We start from the raw sequence: 15,875 nt of genomic DNA on the forward strand, positions 1-15,875 counted from the left end.
TCTCCCCGAGAAATAGGTATCTTACAGGTCTTATGGGACCTTAATCTAGGCAACGAAAGATTATATTTCAGGAGACTCATTCACGTCGAGTGGCAGAGCTAAGACAGGACGAGGAGACCAGGACACATAGCCACTTAGGGAGGCCAGGCCATGACAAGATCTGGCATGAAGAGGAAATAAATATTCCCAGAGGAAGGGTTCACATCCAGCGGATGTGAAAAGAGGGATTTGTAAAGAATATATATTATAGTTTAGCATAGCTTAGTATTGTTTGCATATAGATTATGTGTAAGATGGAAAACACTGAATGGAAGTTAAAATCTCCAGCGGAGCACTCTGGTGTCTGACTGATCTAAAAAAAGATAACAGTGACACCTAAGGAATGTCAGAATCAGAAACAGGTTTATTGCCAAAGAATGTTTTCACAAACAAACGAGGAATTTTTTTTGGTGGAAGGTGCAACATTTGGACATGACAAACAAACAACAATCAACGCGACGGAAAGACAACAAGTAATGTGAGAGTGTTTGGGTGTGTGCTTCAAGTGGTGTGTTTTAGTTAAAGTGCATGTTAAAGTGACGTGTGTGGAGGAGGGAAGAAGAAGGAGGAGGGAGGAGGAGTGGGAGGAAGAGGGAGGAGGAGGAAGAGGAAGGAGCGGGGAAGAAGGAGAGAGGAAGGAAGAAGAGGTGGTAGTCCTGGGGTGACAGTCAGTCAGTCCCGGGTCCATTCATGAGCCCGACCACGAGGAAAAAGCTTTTGTGGCGGGTGGACTTAGTCATGATGGACCGCAGCCTCCTCCCCGAGGGGAGGGACTCGAACAGGGAGTGTCCAGGGTGGGAGGGGTCGGCGACAATCTTTCTGGCCCGCTTCAGTGACCTGGAAGTGAACAGGACCTGGAGGGAAGGCAGATTGCAGCCGATAACCCTCTCGGCCGAGCGGATGATGCTCTGCAGCCTGCCCTTGTCTTTGGCTGTGGCTGCAGGGTGCCAGACGGTGATGGAGGAGCAGATGATGGACTCAACGATGGCCGTGTAGAACTGTACCATCATCTTCCCTGTAGAGAGCGTCCTGACAGGAAGCATCACAGCCTGGTTTGGCAACTGCTCCGCTCAGGACAGGAAGGCTCTGCAGAGAGTAGTGCGTTCGGCTGAGCGCACTATTGGAACTACACTCCCCACCCTGCAGGACTTGTACACCAGGAGGTGCAGAACCAGAGCCGGCAGGATCATGAAGGATCCTCACCACCCCAACAACAGACTGTTTCAGCTGCTGCGGTCAGGCAGGCGCCTCCGTAGTCACGCTGCAAGAACAGAGAGACTGAGACGGAGTTTCTTTCCTCAGGCCATCAGGATTGTGAACTCCGACCTCACCAGGACCCCCACATAGACCCACACAACTGCCCCTCTTAGGCACACACACACACACACACACACACACTTACTGTAAATATTGTGTTGTTTTTTATTTGTAAATAGTGTGTACTTGTTGCCCTTGCACATTCCTGCTGAGCATTGCCACTTTCATTTCACTGCACACCTTGTGTGTGTATGTGACAAATAAAACATCTTGAATCTTGAATCTTGAATCTTGAGGTTGAATTTCCTCAGCTGCCTCAGGAAGAACATCCTCTGCTGGGCCTTCTTGGTGATGGAGCCGATGTTCAGCTCCCACTTGAGGTCCTGGGAGATGATGGAGCCCAGGAAGCGGTAGGACTCCACAGCGTCGACGGGGGAGTCACACAGGATGAGAGGGGCGGGTGGGGCTGCATTCCTCCTGAAATCCACAACCATCTCCACTGTCTTCAGAGCGTTGAGCTCCAGGTTGTTCTGGCTGCACCAGGTCACCAGGTGGTCAGTCTCCCACCTGTAGGCGGTCTCGTCCCCACCAGAGATGAGTCCAATGAGGGTGGTGTCATCCAGGAACTTTAGGAGCTTGACGGACTGGTGACTGGAGGTGCAGCTGTTGGTGTACAGGGAGAACAGCAGAGGGAAAGAACACAGCCTTGGGGGGAACCCGTGCTGGTGGTCCGGAGCCTGAGACGTGTTTCCCCAGCCTCACGTGCTGCTTCCTGTCGGTCAGGAAGTCTGTGATCCACCTGCAGGTGGAGTCGGGCGTGCAGCTGGGAGAGCTTGTCCTGCAGCAGGGACGGATGATTGTATTGAAGGCAGAGCTGAAGTCCACAAACAGGATCCTGGCGTGGTTCCTCGGGAGTCCAGATGCTGGAGGATGTAGTGAAGGGCCATGTTGACTGCATCGTCTGCAGACCTGTTGGCTCTGTAGGCGAACTGCAGGGGGTCCAGGAGTGGGTCGGTGATGGTCTTGAGGTGACAGGACCAAGCGTTCAAAGGACTTCATGACCACAGAGGTCAGGGCGACGGGCCTGTAGTCATTGAGTCCTGTGATCTTGGGTTTTTGGGGACGTGGATGATGGTGGAGGCCTTGAAGCAGGCTGGAACGTGGCATGTCTCCAGGGAGGTGTTGAAGATGTCGGTGAACACCGGAGACAGCTGGTCAGCACAGTGCTTCAGGGTGGAGGGGGAGACGGAGTCCGGCCCGCTGCTTTGCGGGGTTCTGCTTTTTAAACAGCCTGTTGACGGATCTCTCCAGGATGACGAGGGGCGTCGCTGAGTTGATGGAGGGTGCTCCAGAGGTGTGAGCCCCTGATGGGCTGGGGGAGGGTGGGCTGATGGTCTGTGGCTTGTTGGTGGGGCTGTGGGGGATTGTCTCAGGACTGCTCCATTGTCTTTCAAAGCGGCAGTAGAACTCATTGAGCTCGTCTGCCAGAAGCACATTGTTCATGGAGTGGGGTGATTTGGGCTTGTAGTTGGTGATCTGCCTGAGCCCTCTCCAGACAGAAGCAGAGTCGTTTGCTGAGAGCTGCTGTTGCAGTTTCTCAGAGTACAGTCGTTAGCATCTCTCACCGCCTTGCTAAACCTGTATTTGGACTCTGTGTACAGGTCCTTGTCCCACTCCTGAATGCCTGGTCCTTCTGCAGTCTTAGCTTCCTGAGCTCCGCTGTGAACCAGGGTTTGTCGTTGTTATAACTCACCCTGGAGCTGGATGGAATACAGCTGTCCTCACAGAAGCTGATGTAGGAAGTTACAGCCTCTGTGTACTCATCCAGGCTGTTGGTAGCAGTCCTGAAGACATCCCAGTCAGTACAGTCCAAGCACGCCTGTAGATCCTCCAGAGCCTCACTGGTCCACTTCTTGAACTTCCTCACCACAGGTTTGCAGAGCTTTAGTCTCTGCCTGTATGAGGGAATCAGATGAACCATGACGTGGTCAGAGTTTCCCAGTGCAGCTCGAGGGACGGCGTGATATGCTGATTGTTGTGTAGCAGTGGTTCAGAATGCTCTTCTCTCTGGTAGGGCATTTAATTAACTGTCTATATTTAGGGAGTTCGTGGCTGAGGTTTCCTTTGTTAAAATCCCCGAGTACAATAACTAAAGAGTCCGGGAAGGTCCGCTCCACACACCGTATCTGTTCGGAGCGGACCTTCCCGGACTCTTTAGTTATTGTACTCGGGGATTTTAACAAAGGAAACCTCAGCCACGAACTCCCTAAATATAGACAGTTAATTAAATGCCCTACCAGAGAGAAGAGCATTCTGGACCACTGCTACACAACAATCATGTTGATGTAAACCATCATGTTGATGTAAACCCCCCTCTGCACTGCACTCATCCAAGAAGAGAACTAGAGAAAGAGCTCATTGTATTCATTGTTTAGAAAGAGCAATCACAGTCCTTACCTCGTCGGGAGGATAGATAACAAGGGTCCAGATGGGGCCATTTATTCTCCTTCTTAGACACTTTAAGCCCTCACTGTCTCTCCGCACTGACCCCCCCCTTCACCGATCCCCCTCACACGCACACACTCACACGTGGGAAGCCCCCGGTGTGGACGACCTTCGGAGAAGATCCAGGCCTCATCCCTGAAGAGATAAGGCCCGAAGGAAGTCTTCTTACAAGAGAGGGACTATTAAATCAACTATCTCCTCTTCCCCCACCTTTTCACAACATGTGCACTCATTGGCAGACGAGAAGAACCAATGAAGGAGCGGCAGAGGCGGGAGCTGGCAACAAGAACCAATGAGAAGACACCGCCCCCTTTGCTCCTGTCCAATCAGAACTGTTCCCGTCGGGTATTTAAGATGGCCGCTCACTTTGAACCGGCGTCCTTTCTCCAGCGCTGAGGCCATCGGTCAGAGCTCTGGAGGGGGGTCCATGCATGATGTCTACTTGTATCCTGATTTCTGAATAAAACGCTTATAGATGTAACGTAGAAGTCTACCGCTCTTTCTTCCAGTGAGTGTCGTCCAGGTGGTGTGTCGCTGTCCAACTCCAACACATGGACACTACCTGGACCCTACATGGACACTACCTGGACACTACCTGGACCCTACATGGACACTACCTGGACCCTACATGGACACTACCTGGACACTACCTGGACACTACCTGGACCCTACATGGACACTACATGGACACTACCTGGACACTACCTGGACACTACCTGGACCCTACATGGACACTACCTGGACCCTACCTGGACCCTACATGGACCCTACCTGGACCCTACATGGACACTACCTGGACCCTACATGGACACTACATGGACACTACCTGGACACTACCTGGACCCTACATAAAATGGACTCCTTGTATGATCAGGCTGCTTGATAAGTCTCTATAGTCAACTCCTTATTGTCAGGGCTGCTCTATAGGTCTCTTGGTCAACTCCTTGTGATCAGGCTGCTCTATGGAGACCTCTATGGTCAGCTCCCTTGTGATCCAGGCTTCTCCTATAAGTCTCTATGGTCAGCTCCTTGTGGTCAGGCTATCTATAGTCTCTTAGGTCAACTCCTTGTTATCAGGCTCTATAAGTCTCTTGGGTCAGCCCTTATTAGCAGGCTGCTCTATAAGTCTCTTAGGTCCAACTCCTTATGATCAGGCTGCTCAATAAGTCTCTGGGTCCAACTCCCCTTGTGATCAGGCTGCTCTATAGGATCTCTTAAGTCAACTCCTTGTCATCGAGCTGCTCTATAAGTCTCTTATGTCAACTCCTTGTTATGGGCTGCTCTATATAGGTCTCTTAGGACTCATATTATCAAAACAACTCTATGGTCCTCGGGTCAACTCCTTGTTATGGGCTGCTCTATGGGGTCTCTGGTCAACTCCTTATTATCAGGCTGCTCTATAGTCTCTATAAGTCAACTCCCTTGTTATTAGGCTGCTCAGATAGGTCTGGTCTTAATCAACTCCTTTATTGTCAGGCTGCTCTATAAGTCTCTTGGGTCAACTCCTTATTATCAGGCTGTCTATACCGCAGTCTCTTAGGTCAACTCCTTATTATCAGGCTGCTCTATATAAGTCTCTCTTAGGTCTAACTCCTTATTATCAGGCCTTGCTTTTGCCTATCAGTCTCTTAGGTCCAACTCTCCTTGTTGCTCCAGGCTTGCTCTATGCGTCTCTTAAGTCAACTCCTTGGGTGAACTCTCGTGTCAGGGTCAACTGTTATCGGAAGCTTGCAAACATATAGGGGTCTCTTAAGTCAACTCGCCCTTATCAGGCTGCTCTATAAGTATCTCTATAGTCAACTCTTGTCTTATTATCAGGCTGCTCTATCCACCGTCTCTTAGGTCAACTCCTTATTATCCAGGCTGCTCCTGTCGTCTCTTAGATCAACTCCCTTGTTATCAGGCTGCTCTGTATATGTCGTCTCTTGGGTCAACTCCTTTATTATCAGGCTGCTCTATCGGTCTCTTAAGGTCAACTCCTTATAGTCAGGCTGCACTCTATAAGTCTCTATGGTCAACTCTCCTTATTATCAGGCTTGGCTCTATAGAGTCTCTTCATTCCAACTCCTTATTATCAGGCTGCTCTATAAGTCTCTTAGGTCCTAACTCCTTATTGTCAGGCTGCTCTATAAGTCTCTTAGGTCAACTCCTTATGATCAGGCTGCTCAATAAGTCTCTTAGGTCAACTCCTTATGATCAGGCTGCTCAATAAGTCTCTTAAGGCATCTCCTTTTTATCAGGCTGCTCTACTACGTCTCTTAGGCCAACTCCTTATTATCATGTGCTGCTCTATAAGTCTCTTAAGTCAACTCGCCCATTGTCATGGCCCTGCTCTATAAGTCTCTGAGGTCAACTCCTTATTAAGTCAGGCTGCTCTGCTAAGTCTCTTCAGTGGAATCTCCTTATTATCAGGCTGCTCTATATGGTCTCTTAATCAACTCCTTATTATCCAGGCTGCTCTATAAGTCTCTTATGTCAACTCCTTATTATCAGGCTGCTCTATAAGTCTCTTCATCAACTCCTTGTATTATCAGGCTTAACTCTATAAGTCTCTTAGTCCAGCTCACTTATTATCAGGTTTGCTCTATATGTCTCTATAGTCAACTCCTTATTATCAGGCTGCTTCTATAAGTATCTTAAGTCCAACTCCTTATGATCAGGCTGCTCTATAAATCTCTTAAGTCCAACTCCTTATTATGAACAGGCTGCTCTATAAGTCTCTTAAGTCCAACTCCTTGTTTATCAGGCTGCTCTACTAAGTCTCTTAAGTCAACTCCTTATTGTCAGGCTGCTCTGTATACGTCTCTTGGGTCAACTCCTTATTATCAGGCTGCTATATAAGTCTCTATAGTCAACTCCTTATTATCAGGCTCTATAAGTCTCTTAGGTCAACTCCTTTATTATCGAAGGCTTATCTATACAGTCTCAAGTCATCTCTTATTATCAGGCTGTATCTGTATAAGTCTCTTAAGTCAACTCCATATTATAAGGCTGCTATATAAGTCTCTTAAGTCAACTCCTTATCATCGGGCTGCTCTGATAAGTCTCTTGCGTCAACTCCTTATTTTCAGGCTGCTCTAATAAGTCTCTTAGGTCACCTCTTTATTATCAAGCTTCTCTATAATTCTCTATAAGTCAACTCCCTTGTTATCAGGCTGCTCTATAAGTCTCTATAGGTCAACTCCTTGTTTATCAGGCTGCTCTATAAGTCTCTTGGGTCAACTCCTTATGGGCTGCTCTGGCCCAGTCTCTTAAGTCAACTCCTTATGATCAGGCTGCTCTATAGAGTCTCTTAAGTCCAACTCCTTTTTATCAGGCTGCTCTATATAGGGGTCTCTTGGGTCAGCTCTGTATTATAAGTCTCTCTTAGAGTCAACTCCTTGTGATCAGGGCTGTCTATAAGTCTCTTAGGTCAACTCCATATCATCAGGCTGCTCACATAAATATCTTAGGTCAACTCTCCTTATTATCAGGCTGCTCCACATAGAATAGGTCCAACTCCTGTTATGGGCTCATGCAGTCTCTTAGGTCAACTCTCCTTATGACCGGAGGCTGCTCTATAGTCCTCTATAGTCAACTCCTTATGATCAGGCTGCTCTAATAGAGTCTCTATCAACTCCTTATTATCCAGGCATATATATAAGTCTCTTGGGGTCAACTCCTTATGATCAGGCTGCTCTATAAGTCTCTTAGGTCAACTCCCTTGTGATCCAGGCTGCTCTATAAGTCTCTTCAGTCATCTCCTTATCAGGCTGCTCCTATCCAGTCTCTTAAGTCAACTCGCTTATGATCAGAACTCTGCTCTGGAACTTGTGTGAGAACAACTCCAGTCTCATTCAGCTTTAGACATGTAAGTCTCTTAAGTCCAACTCCTTATTATCAGGCTGCTCTAATAAGTCTCTTAAGTCAACTCCTTCTGGTCGAGCTGTCTGCCTAAGTCTCTTAAGTCCAACTCCTTATTTATCAGGCTTGGCTCTGTAAGTCTTGGGTCAACTCCTTGTTATCAGGCTGCTCTATCGTCTCTTGGGGTCAACTCCTTGTTACAGGCTGCTCTATAAGTCTCTGATCAACTCCTTCAACATCAGGCTGCTCTATAAGTCTCTTAGGTCCAACTCCTTGTCAGGCTTATACTGCCAAAGTCTCTTGGGTCAACTCCTTATTATCAGGCTGCTCTATAAGTCTCTTAGGTCAACTCCTTATTACCTCAGGCTGCTCTATAAGTGCTTAGAGTCAACTCCTTATTGCTCAGGCTGCTCTATAAGTCTCTATAGTCAACTCCTTATCAGGCTGCTCTATAGGTCTCTTAAGTCAACTCCTTGTTGTCAGGCTGCTCTATAGAGTCTCTATAGTCAACTCCTTATTCATCAGGCTGTCTATACCGCAGTCTCTATAGGTCCAACTCCTTATTATCAGGCTGCTCTATAGAGTCTCTTGGGTCAACTCCTTGTTATCAGGCTGCTCTATAGGAGGTCTCGTTAAACTCCTTATTATCGCTATAAGTCTCTTGGGTCAACTCCTTATCAGGCTGCTCTATAAGGTCTCTTAGGTCAACTCCTTGTGATCAGGCTGCTCTATAGGGGTCTCTTGGGTCAACTCCTTACCTTGATCAGGCTGCTCTAATAAGTCTCTTAGGTCAACTCCTTGTTATCAGGCTGCTCTATAAGTCTCTTAGGTCAACTCCTTGTTATCAGGCTGCTCTATAAGTCTCTTAAGTCAACTCCTTGTTATCAGGCTTGCTATATAAGTCTCTTAGGTCAACTCCTTATTATCAGGCTGCTCTATAAGTCTCTGAGGTCAACTCCTTATTATCAGGCTGCTCTATAAGTCTCTTTAGTCAACTCCTTCTTATCAGGATGCTCTATCAGTCTCTATAGTCAACTCCTTATTATCAGAAGCTTATACTATAGGTCTCTTGGGTCCAACTCCTTATTATCAGGCTGCTCTATAGGTCTCTTAAGTCAACTCCTTATTATCAGGCTGCTCTATAAGTCTCTTAGGTCAACTCCTTATCAGGCTGCTCCTATAAGTCTGCTTATTGTCCTTATTATCAGGCTGCTCTATAAGGGGTCTCTTAGGTCAACTCTCCTTACCAGTCAGGCTGCTCTAAGTCTCTTAGAGTCAACCTCCTTATTATCAGGCTGCTCTATAAGTCTCTTGGTCAACTCCTTATGATCAGGCTGCTCTATAAGTCTCTCTATGGTCAACTCCTTGACCCAACTCAGGCTGCTCTATAAGTCTCTTAGGTCAACTCTCTTATTATCAGGCTGCTCTATAAGTCTCTTGAGGTCAACTCCTTATTATCAGGCTGCTCTATCCGTCTCTTAAGTTCAACTCCTTGTTATCAGGCTGCTCTATAAGTCTCTTAAGTCAACTCCTTGTTATTCAGGCTGCTCTATAAGTCTCTATAGGTCAACTCCTTATTATCAGGCAGCTCCGCCGTCTCTTAGGTCAACTCCTTATTATCAGGCTGCTCTATAAGTCTCTCTTAGGTCAACTCCTTATTGTCAGGCTGCTCTATAAGTCTCTTAGGTCAACTCGCTCATGATCAGGCTGCTCAATAAGTCTCTTAGGTCAACTCCCTTATTAGCAGGCTGCTCTATAAGTCTCTTAGGTCAACTCCTTATTATCAGGCTGCTCTATAAGTCTCTTAGGTCAACTCCTTATTATCAGGCTGCTCTATAAGTCTCTTAAGTCAACTCCTTATTATCAGGCTGCTCTATAAGTCTCTTGGTCAACTCCTTATTATCAGGCTGCTCTATAAGTCTCTTCAGGTCAACTCCCTTATTATCAGGCTGCTCTAATAGAGTCTCTTGGAATCAACTCCTTATTATCAGGCTGCTCTATAAGTCTCTTAAGTCAACTCCTTATTATCAGGCTGCTCTATAAGTCTCTTAGGTCAACTCCTTATTATCAGGCTGCTCTATAAGTCTATAGTCAACTCCTTATGATCAGGCTGCTCTATAAGTCTCTTAGGTCAACTCCTTATTATCAGGCTGCTCTAGAAAGTCCTCTTATAGTCAACTCCTACTTATTATCAGGCTGCTCCATAAGTCTCTTAGGTCAACTCCTTATTATCAGGCTGCTCTATAAGTCTCTTAGGTCAACTCCTTGTTATCAGGCTGCTCTATAAGTCACTTAAGTCTTAAGTCAACTCCTTATGTATCAGGCTGCTCCATAAGTCTCTTAGGTCAACTCCTTATTATCAGGCTGCTCTATAGGGTCTCTTATCTATAAGTCATAAGTCAACTCCTTATTATCAGGATGCTCTATAAGTCTCTTAAGTCCAACTCCTTATTATCAAATCAGGCTGCTCTATAAGTCTCTTAGGTCAACTCCTTGTTATCAGGCTGCTCTATAAGTATCTTAAGTCCAACTCCTTATGGCTGTCAGGCTGCTCTATAAGTCTCTTAATGTCAACTCCTTATTATCAGACTGCTCATAATAAAGTCTCTTAGGTCAACTCCTTATTATCAAGGCTGCTCTATATAGTCTCTTATGTCAACTCCTTATGATCAGGCTGCTCCTCTATAAGTCTCTATAGTCAACTCCTTATTATCAGGCTTGCTCTATAAGTCTCTATGAGGTCAACTCACTTATGATTAGGCTTGCTCTATATAAGTCTCTTAGGTCAACTCCTTATTATCAGGCTGCTCTATAAGTCTCTTAGGTCAACTCCTTATGATCAGGCTGCTCTATAAGGTCTCTTAAGTCTGTCTCCTTATTATCAGGCTGCCTCTATAAGTCTCTTAAGTCAACTCACTTATTATCAGGCTGCTCTATAAGTCTCTTAGGTCAACTCCCTTATTATCAGGCTGCTCTATAAGTCTCTTAATGTCAACTCCTTGTTATCAGGCTGCTCTATGAGTGTCTCTGTCAACTCCTTATGATCAGGCTGCTCCTATAAGTCTCTATAGGTCAACTCCTTATTATCAGGCTGCTCTATAAGTCTCTATAGGTCAACTCCCTTGCTGATCAGGCTGCTCTATAAGTCTCTTGGGTCAACTCCCTTATTATCAGGCTGCTTTTATATAGAAGTCTCTTAGGTCAACTCCTTAGTTATCAGGCTGATCTATAAGTCTCTTCAGTCCAACTCCTTATTGTCAGGCTGCTCTATAAAGTCTCTTAGGTCAACTCCTTATAGTCAGGCTGCTCTATAAGTCTCTCTAAGTCAACTCCTTGTATGACCAGGCTGCTCTACTTAGGGGTCTCTTGAGGTCCAACTCCTTATGATCAGGCTGCTGTAAGTCTCTTGGGTCAACTCGCGTATCAGGCTGCTCACTTGGTCTTGGTCCGGCTCCCTTATTATCAGGCTGCTCTATAGGTCCTAACTTAAGTCAACTCACTTATTATCAGGCTGCTTCTATAAGTCTCTTGGGTCAACTCCTTGTTATCAGGCTGCTCTATAGGTCTTAAGGTCAACTCCTTATTATCAGGCCATTTGCTCTATAAGTCTCTGGGTCAACTCCTTGAGCAGGCTATATGGTCTTAGTCAACTCCTTATTATCAGGCTTGCTCTATAAGTCTCTCTGGGTCAACTCCTTATCATCAGGCTGCTCTATAGGTCTCTTATGTCAACTCCTTATTATCAGGCTGCTCTATAAGTCATCTTAAGTCCAACTCCTTATTATCAGGCTGCTCTATATAGGGTCTCTTAGGTCCAACTCCTTATTATCAGGCTGCTCTATAAGTCTCTATGGGTCAACTCCTTATTGTCAGACTGTGTCTATAAGTCTCTTAGGTCAACTCCTGTATTGTCAGGCTGCTCTGCCGTCTCTTAAGATTCAACTCCTTATGGGCAGGCTGCTCTATAAGTCTCTTGGAGTCAACTCCTTATTATCAAACATATCGATCCTCTTGGGTCAACTCCCTTGTTATCAGGCTGCTCTTAAGCTCGTCTTAGGAGTCAACTCCTTATGAGCAGGCTGCTCTACTTCGTCTCTTAGGTCAACTCCTTGTTATCAGGCTGCTTCTATATCTCTTGTATCGCTCTCCTTATTATCTGAGGCTGCTCTATAAGTCTCTTAAGTCAGCTCTCCTTCTTATCAGGCTGCTCTATCGGTCTCAGCAAGTCAACTCCTTATCATCAGGCTGCTCTATATAAGTCTCTCTTAGGGTCAACTCCTTATTATCAGGCTGCTCTATAAGTCTCTTGGAGGTCAACTCCTTATTATCCAGGCTGCTCTATAAGTCTCTTAGGTCAACTCCTTTTATCAGGCTGCTCCTATAAGTCTCTTAGTCAACTCCCTTATTATTATCAGGCTGCTCTATAGAGTCTCTCTATGTCAACTCCTTAGCTATCAGGCTGCTCTCGTCTCTTAGGTCAACTCCTTGTTATCAGGCTGCTCTATAAGTCTCTTAAGTCAACTCTCCTTATGATCCAGGCTGCTCTATAAGTCTCTATAGTCAGCTCCTTATTATCAGGCTGCTCCTATGAGTCTCTTGGGTCGCTCTCCCTTATTATCAGGCTGCTCTGCTAAGTCTCTTGGGTCAACTCCTTATTATCAGGCTGCTCTATAGAGTCTCTCAGGTCAACTCCCTTGTTATCCTTTTGCTCTGGTGTAGGTCAACTCCTTATCAGGCTGCTCTATATAAGTCTTGATCCAGCTCCTTTATTATCGAACATCTATAAATTCTTAGGTCAACTCCTTTATGATCAGGCTGTCTAATAAGTCTCTATAGGTCAACTCACTTATTATCAGGCTGTCTCTATAGATACTCTTGGTCAACTCCTTGTTATCGAGCTTTGCTCTATATAGTCTCTCTAGGTCAACTCCTTATTATCAGGCTTAACTCTGGGAGTTCTCTATAGTCAACTCCTTATTATCAAGGCTGCTCTATAAGTCTCTATAGTCAACTCCCTTATTATTATCGAGGCTGTGCTCTATATATAGTCTCTTAGGTCAACTCCTTATTATCAGGCTGCTCTATAAGTCTCTTATGTCAACTCCTTATTATCAGGCTGCTCTATAAAGGTTCTTGGGTCAACTCCTTATTATCAGAGCTGCTCTATACTGGGAGGTCTCTAGTCCAACTCCTTACTTATCAGGCTGCTCTATAAGTCTCTTAAGGTCAACTCCTTATTATCTTGGGCTGCTCTATAAGTCTCTATGGTCAACTCCTACATGATCAGGCTGCTCTATAAGTCTCTATAAGTCCAACTCCTTGTCCAGGCATATAAGTGTGGTCAACTCCTTATTATCAGGCTGCTCCTACTAAATCTCTTAAGTCAACTCCTTATTATCAGGCTGCTCTATAAGTCTCTTGGTCAACTCCTTATTATCAGGCTGTATAAGTCTCTTAGGTCCAACTCCTTATTATCAGGCTGCTCCGCATAAGTCTCTTAGGTCAACTCCTTATTATCAGGCTGCTCTATAAGTCTCTTAAGTCAACTCCTTATTATCAGGCTGCTCTATAAAGAGTCTCTCTTATGTCAACTCCTTGTTATCAGGCTGCTCTAATAAGTCTCTTAGGTCAGCCTCCTTTATTATTCCAGGCTGCTCTATAAGTCTATGGTCAACTCCTTATGAGTCAGGCTTATAATCTCTAGTCAACTCCTTATGATCAGGCTGCTCTATAAAGTCTCTATAGTCAACTCCTTATTATCAGGCTGCTCTAATAAGTCTCTTAGGTCAACTCCTTATGATCAGGCTGCTCTACTATAAGTCTGCCGTTAGGGTCCAACTCCTTATTATCAGGCTGCTCTATAAGTCTCTTTAGTCCAACTCCTTCTTATCAGGCTTGCTCTATATAGGTCTGCTTAGGTCCGCTCTCCTTATTTATCAGGCTGCTCTATCGATACTTGGGTCCAACTCCGCCCGCCAGGCAGGCTGCTCTATAAATATCTTAGGTCCTCCTTATTATCAGGCTGCTCTATAAGTCTAATGGTCAACTCCTTGTATCCAAGGCTGCTCTATAAGTCTCTTAAGTCAACAACTCCTTATCAAACAACCTACTCGTCTCTTGATTCAACTCATTATCAGGCTGCTCTATAAGTCTCTTAGGTCCAACTCCTTATTATCAGGTTTGCTCTATAAGTCTCTTAGATCAACTCCTTATTATCAGGCTGCTCTATCGTCTCTTGGTCAACTCCTTTATTATTATTGTCAGGCTGCTCCATAAGTCTCTTAGGTCAACTCCTTATGATCAGGCCTGCTCTATAAGTCTCTATAGGTCCAACTCCTTATTGTCAGGCTGCTCTATAAGTCTCTTCAGTCAACTCCTTATTATCAGGCTGCTCTATAGAGTCTCTTAGGTCCAACTCCCTTATTCAGGCTGCTCTATAAATCTCCTTAGGTCAACTCTTTATCAGGCTGCTCTATAGGTCTCTTAGGTCCAACTCCTTATTATCAGGCTGCTCTATAAGTCTCTTAAGTCAACTCCTTGTATTGTGAGCTTGCTCTATAGGTCTCTTGGGTCAACTCCTTTTTTATCCAGGCTGCTGCAGTCTCTTGGTCCAACTCCTTGGCCTATAAGGTCTCTTAAGTCAACTCCTTATTATCAGGCTGCTCTATAAGTCTCTGAGGTCAACTCCTTATGATCAGGCTGCTCTATAAGTCTCTTCAGTCGTCTCCTTATTATCAGGCTGCTCTATAAGTCTCTCTTAAGTCAACTCCTTATCATCAGGCTGCTCTATAAGTCTCTTATGTCAACTCCTTATTATCAGGCTGCTCTATAAGTCTCTTAGGTCAACTCATTGTCAGGCTGCTCTATAAGTCTCTCAGGTCAACTCCTTATGATCAGGCTTGCTCTATATAAGTCTCTTAGGTCAACTCCCTTGTTATCGAGGCTGCTCTGTAAGTCTCTATAGTCAACTCCCTTCTTATTTATCAGGCTGCTCTATAAGTCTCTTATAGTCAACTCCTTATTATCGAAGGCTGCTCTATAGTCTCTATAGGTCAACTCCTTGTTATCAGGCTGCTCTATGCGTCTCTATACAGTCAACTCCTTATTGTATCAGACTTGCTCTATAAGTCGGTCCAAGTCAACTCCTTATTGTCAGGCTGCTCTTTAAGTCTGTAGTCAACTCCTTGTAGTCAGGCTGCTCTACCTAGAGTTCTCTCTGGTCCAGCTCCCCACTTATTATCCTTGAGGCTGCTCCTATATATAGTCTCTATAGGTCAACTCCTTGTTATCTGTCTATAAGTACTCTAATCAACTCCTTATTATCAGGCTGCTCTATAAGTCTCTTAGGATCAACTCCTTATTATCAGGCTGCTATATAGAATCTCTTGGGTCAACTCCTTATTATCTAGGCTGCTCTATAAGTCTCTTAGGTCAACTCCTTATTATCAGGCTGCTCTATAAGTCTCTAGTCAACTCCTTATTATCAGGCTGCTCTATCAACTCCTTATTTATCAGGCTGTAGCCATCAGGCTTTTATAGGATCTTAGGTCAACTCCTTGTTATCAGGCTGCTACTATGATGTCTCTATAGTCAACTCCTTGAGTCAGGCTGCTCTATAAGTCTCTTGGGTCAACTCCCTTATTATCAGTATATAAGTATATAACATTGTCGAACTGCTCTATAAGTCTCTTAGGTCAACTCCTTATTATCAGGCTGCTCCGCGGTCTGGGTCGCTCCTTGTCAGGCTCTCTATGTCGTCTCTTAGGTCAGCTCATGATATCGGAGGCTGCTCTATAAGTCTCTTAAGGTAAACTCCTTGTCATCAGGCTGCTCTATAGGTCTCTTATGTCAACTCCTTATTATCAGGCTGCTCTATAGGTCTCTTAGAGTCAACTCCTTATTATCAGGCTGCTCTATACCGTCTCAGGCCAACTCCTTGTTATCAGGCTTGTCTATAAGTCTCTTAGGTCAACTCCTAGCACCCAAGTCAGGCTGCTCTATAAGTCTCTATAGGTCAACTCCTTATTATCTCAGGCTGTAGGTCAACTCCTTATTATCAGGCTTGCTCTAATAAGTCTCTTAGGTCAACTCCTTATTGGATCAGGCTGCTCTATAAGTCTCTTAAGTCAACTCCTTATTGTCAGGCTGCTCTATGAAGTCTCTTAAGTCAACTCCTTGTTATCAGGCTGCTCTATAAGTCTCTATCAGTCAACTCCTTATTGTATCAGGCT

The 15,875-nt window shown here is 45.2% G+C and overlaps 1 protein-coding gene across 2 annotated transcripts in view; it reads left to right on the plus strand.

The window, feature by feature from the left end:
- The first annotated feature begins 1,616 nt into the window (after window positions 1-1,616).
- The window catches only part of mthfd1a (methylenetetrahydrofolate dehydrogenase (NADP+ dependent) 1a, methenyltetrahydrofolate cyclohydrolase, formyltetrahydrofolate synthetase), a 126,488-nt gene continuing 112,229 nt past the window's right edge, over window positions 1,617-15,875 (plus strand). For both annotated transcript variants that reach the window (XR_008833367.1, XM_056427989.1), the window contains exon 1: window positions 1,617-1,706. The gene's annotated coding sequence lies outside the window, so the exon portion shown is untranslated. The remainder of the gene's footprint in view (window positions 1,707-15,875) is intronic.

The sequence above is a fragment of the Pseudoliparis swirei genome, chromosome 12, assembly GCF_029220125.1.
Source record: "Pseudoliparis swirei isolate HS2019 ecotype Mariana Trench chromosome 12, NWPU_hadal_v1, whole genome shotgun sequence".
Lineage (NCBI taxonomy): Eukaryota > Metazoa > Chordata > Actinopteri > Perciformes > Liparidae > Pseudoliparis > Pseudoliparis swirei.